The sequence below is a fragment of the Cebus imitator genome, unplaced genomic scaffold (genome assembly GCF_001604975.1).
Source record: "Cebus imitator isolate Cc_AM_T3 unplaced genomic scaffold, Cebus_imitator-1.0 Scaffold181, whole genome shotgun sequence".
NCBI lineage: Eukaryota > Metazoa > Chordata > Mammalia > Primates > Cebidae > Cebus > Cebus imitator.
The window spans coordinates 3,422,790-3,428,090 of record NW_016107496.1 but is presented as its reverse complement, the minus strand read 5'-3'; the positions used below and the strand labels follow the sequence as shown (position 1 = coordinate 3,428,090).

Genomic DNA, 5,301 nt, shown 5'->3' with positions numbered 1-5,301 from the left:
CCATGCACACTGTTAGTAGAAATGTAAATTAGTATAACCATTATGGAAAACAGTATGGTGGCTCCTCAAAAAATTCAAAATAAAACTACCATATGATCCAGCAATCCTACGACTGGGTATATATCCAAAGGAAAAATCAGTACACTGAAGTGATACTGCACTCCCTTGTTCATTGCAGCATTATTCACAATAGCCAAGATATAAAATGCACCTAAGTGTCTATCAATGGGTAAATGGATTAAGAAAATTTGGTCTTTTTATTCAGCCTTAAAAAAGAAGGAAGTCCCATCATTTGCAACAACACAGATAAACCTGGAGGACATTTTGTTCAGTGAAATAAGCCAAACACAAAAAGACAAATACTATATGATCTCAGTAATATGTGAAATCTAATAAAGTCAGCCTCATAAAAGTAAAGAGTAAAATTGTGGTTATCAAAGGCTGTGAATAAGGGGATTAGGGAGATGTTGGTCAAAGGATATAAAATGTCAGTTAGGCAGGAAGAATTGTTCCATAAATCTATTATATATCATGGTGACAATAGTTAGTAACAATGTATTGTATACAGGCATACCTTCAAGATATTGCAAATATCATGGGAATGTAAGTCACACAAACTTTTTGGTTTCCCAGTGTACATAAAAATTATGCTTATACTAGAATGTAGTCCTATTAAAGTGTGCAATAGCATTATGTCTAAAAAATGTACATACCATAGTTTGAAAATACTTCACGCCTAAAAAGTGCTAACCATCATCTGAGTCTGCAGCAAGTCATCATCTTTTTGCTGGTTCAGAGTTATGCTTCAATGTTGCTGGCTGCTGACTGATCAGGATGGTGGTTGCTGAAGGCCAGTGTGACTGTGGCAATTTCTTAAAATAAGACAACAGTGAAGTTTACTACATCCATCAACTCTTCCTTTCGTGAAAGATTTCCCTGTAGTGTGCAGTGCTGTTTGATAGCATATTACCTACAGTAGAACTTGTTTCAAAATTGAGTCAGTCCTCTCAAATCTTTCAAAATTGAGTCAGTCCTCTCAAATCCTGCTGCTACTTTGTTAATTAATCTTACAGAATATTCTAAATACTTTGCTGTCATTTCTACAAAGCTTATAGGCATCTTCATCAGGAGTAGATTCCATCACAGGAAACCACTTGCTTTACTCATCCATAAAAAGTAACTTCTCATCTGTTTAAGTTTTATCAAGAGACTACAACAATTCAGTCACGTCTTCAGGCTCTAGTTATTCTAGTTCTAGTACCACATTTCCAGTTACTTCCTCCACTGAGGTCATGAGCCCCTCAAAGTCATCCATGAAGGCTGGAATAAACTTTTTCCCAGTCCCGTTGATGTTGATATTTTGACCTTCTCCACTGAATTATAGATGTTGTTAATGGCTTTTTGAATGGTGAATCCCTTCCAGAAGGCTTTCTATTTCCTTTCCCAAATCCAGATCTATCAGAGGAATCATTACACATGGCTGCCATAGTCTTACAAAATGTACTTCTTAAATGATGTGACTTGAAAATTGAAATTACTCTTTGATCTACAGACTACAGAATGGATGTTGTGTTAGTGGGCATGTAAACAACATTAATTTCCTTATGCATCTCCATCAGAGCTCTTGGGTGAACAGGTATATTGTCAACAAGTGGTAATATATTGAAAGGATTTTTTTTTTTTTTGAGCAGTAGGTCTCAACAGTGAGCTTAACATATTTAATCAACCAAGCTGTCAACAGATGTGCTGTTATCTAGGTTTTGTTGTTCCATGTATAGAGCACAGGCAGAGTAGATTTAGCATCATTCTTAAGGGGCCTAGGATTTTCAGAATAGTCAGTGAGAATTGGCTTCAACTTAGAGTCACCAGCTGCATTACCTCCTAACACGAGAGTCAGCCTATCCTTTGAAACTTTGAAGCCAGGCATTGACTTCTCTTTAGCTATGAAACACCTAGCTAAGATGGTATCTTCTTCCAATAGAAGGCTTTTTCTCTACACTGAAAATCTGTTGCTTAGAGTGGCCACTTTCATCAATTAATGATCTTAACTAGATCTTCTGGATAACTTACTGCAGCGTCTCCGTTGGCACTTGCTCCTTCACCTTGTACTGTCATGTTCTGGAGATGGTTTCTTGGCTTCTTTCTATAAACCTCATGAACCAACCTCTGCTGGCTTCCAACTTTTCTTCTGCAGCTTCCTCACCTCCTTCAGCCTTCACTGAATTGAAGAAAGTTATTGCCTTGCTCTAGATTGGGTTTTGGTTTAAGGGAACGTTGTGGCTGGTTTGATCTTTCATTCAGACCACTGATACTTTCTCCAGATCAGTGATAAGGCTGTTTTGCTTTCATATTATTCATGTGTTCACTGGAGTAGCACTTTAAAATTCCTTTAAGGACTTCTCCTTGACCGGGTGCAGTGGCTCATACTGTAATCCCAGGACTTGGGAGACCAAGGCAAGAAGATCACTTGAGGCCAGGAGTTCAAGACCAGACTGGGCCAGCCTAGGCAACATAACAAGACTCTCTCTCTACAAAAAAAAAATTTTTTTTTAATTAGCTAGGCACAGTGGCATGGGTCATGTAATCCCAGCTACTTGGAAGACTGAGACAGGAGGATCACTTGAGCCCAGAAGTTTGAGGTTACAATGAGCTATGATTGTGTCCTGCTCTTTAGCCTGGGAGACATACCTTTCAGCCTATCTCAGTTTTGGACATGTTTCCTCACTAAGCTCAATCATCGCCAGCTTTTGATTTAAAGTGAGAGACATGTAACTATTCCTTTTATTTGAACACTTAGAAACCACTATAGAATTTTATCTATTTTATTTATATTTTTGAGATACAGTCTCACTCTATCACCTGGGCTCCAGCGCAGTGGCGCAATCTCAGCTGACTGCAACCTCCACCTCCCAGGTTCACGTGATTCTCCTGCCTCAGCCTCCCGAGTAGCTGGGATTACAGGTACATGCCACCATGCCCAGCTATTTTTGTATTTTTCAGTAGAGATGGGGTTTCACCATGTTGGCCAAGCTGGTCTCAAACTCCTGACTGCAAGTGATCCCCCCTACCTCGGCCTCCCATAGTGCTGGGATTACAGGCATGAGGCACTGCACCCAGCCACATTATCGGATTATTAATTGGTCTAATTTTAATATTTTGTCTTGGGGAATAGAGAGGCCCAAGGAGAAGAAGAAAAACAGAGAACAGCTATTTGGTGGGGTAGTCAGAGCACACACATTTAAGATTGCCACTTTGTATGGGTATGGTTCATGGTCCTCAAAAGAATTACAATTGTCAAATCAAAGATCACTAACCACAGCTATGTTATAACAGATGTTATAACAATATAAAAGTTTGAAATATAGCAAGAATTACCAAAATGTGACACAGAAACATAAAGTGAGCACATGCAATTGGAAGACACTTATAGGCTTGCTTGATATAAGGTTGCCACAAAACTTCAGTTTGAAAAAAACCCTCAAGATCTGCAAAGTGCAATTTAAAAAAGCACAATAGGCTAGGTGTGGTGGCTCACACCTGTAATCCCAACACTTTGAGAGGTGAAGACAGATGGATCACTTGAGGTCAGGAGTTCGAGACAGCCTGGCCAACATGGCAAAAAACTCTTTCTCCTAAAACTACAGAAATTAGCTAGGCATGATAGTGGGTGCCTGTAATCCGAGTTACTTGGGAGGCTGAGGCAGGAGAATTGCATGAACCCAGGAGGTGGAGGTTGTAGTGCACTGAGATTGCCCCACTGCACTGCAGCCTGGGTGACAGAGCAAGACTCTGTCTCAAAAAACAACAACAACCCAAAAAACAAAAAAGAACAATAAAATAAGATATACCTGTACTTGAAAATTGCTAAGAGAATAGATTTTAAGTATTCTCACCACAAAAAAAAGCATGTGAGGTAATGCATCTATTAATTAGTTTGATTTAGTCATTTCACAATGTATACATATTTCCAAATATCATGTTGTACACCATAAATGTATACAATTTTCATTTGTCCATTTAAAAATCCTCCCCCCTTCCACAAAAAGGTGGTTTCTTTTAGTCAACATATTATTGGGTCTTACTTTAATTTTCAATCTGACAATCTTTTTTTTTTTGTCAATTGGGTTAGACAAGTTATAATTTATGTGATTATGAATATTGGGGTTAAATCTAACATTGCACTGCTTTGTTTCCTAATTGTTCTCATCTGTTCTTTGTTTCCTCTCTTCTCTCCTTCTGCTTTAATTAATTGGTATATACTGTATGATTGTTTTATATACATTGTTGGTGTTTCAACTATATTCTTTGTTGTGTTATTTTACCTCTACAACAATTTAAGTATCTGCCTTAACTTGGGTACTAATCTACACTGTAAGTTCTTTTGAGGCAAGAGAATAGGGTCTGGAGGCAGGGAACCTAAGATGGATTTGCACTGACTTCCTAGAACTGAATCAAAAGGGAAAATCCCACCTCTCCACACTCAAGTAACAAAAGGATCAGAGGCTACTCCATTTGCACAACCCCCTTTTCTGCATTGCAGATGAAAAATGAAAGTACCTGTGATTGGACCCCTCCTGCAACCAATCAGCAATCAGACTGGTGGCAGGCCAAGTCTTCATGTGTACCTTTGTAACTTCACCTCAGCCTCTGATTGGTCACCTTCTGCAACCAATCAGGCTGATTGCAGGCCACTATTTCGTTTACATAGGGTGTAAACCAAGTAACCAATGGGAAACCTCCGGAGGGTATTTAAACCCTGGAAAAGTCTGTAACCAGCACTCTTGAGCAGCTTGCTCAGGACTGTCTCAGTATGTGGAATGTACTTTCATTTCAATATATCTGTATTTTCCTTGCTTCATTTTTTCCTTGCTTTGTGTGTTTTGTCCAATTATTTTGCCTGGACACCATCCACTGGTAACACTTTGACTCCTTGTACTTTGTATGCTTTGTACACAGTTTTCAATACATACTCACTGAATTAATGAGCATTTGTTTCTTCTCATCTTACATAAACAAACATTTGGTGATTTACCTGCTATGGCTGCTCCAGATAGCTGAATTAGCAGTTGGCTTCAACTGAAGCAGACCTCATACTACATAAGGAGATGGAGGCCAGGCGCAGTGACTCACGCCTGTAATCCCAGCACTTTGGGAGGCCAAGGCTGGTGGATCACCTGAGGTCGGGAGTTTGAGACTAGCCTGACCAATATGGAGAAACTCCGTTTCTACTAAAAATACAAAATTAGCCTGGAGTTCTGGCTCATGCCTATAATCCCAGCTACTCGGAAGGAGGCGGAGGTT

The 5,301-nt window shown here is 39.3% G+C and overlaps 1 long non-coding RNA gene across 1 annotated transcript in view; it reads left to right on the top strand.

Annotated features, from left to right (window-relative positions):
- LOC108316141 overlaps positions 1–4,865 on the top strand; it is a 10,632-nt gene extending 5,767 nt beyond the window's left edge. The window contains exon 2 of the long non-coding RNA XR_001830198.2: positions 4,541–4,865. This is a non-coding gene — a long non-coding RNA (uncharacterized LOC108316141). The remainder of the gene's footprint in view (positions 1–4,540) is intronic.
- The last annotated feature ends 436 nt before the right edge of the window (positions 4,866–5,301 follow it).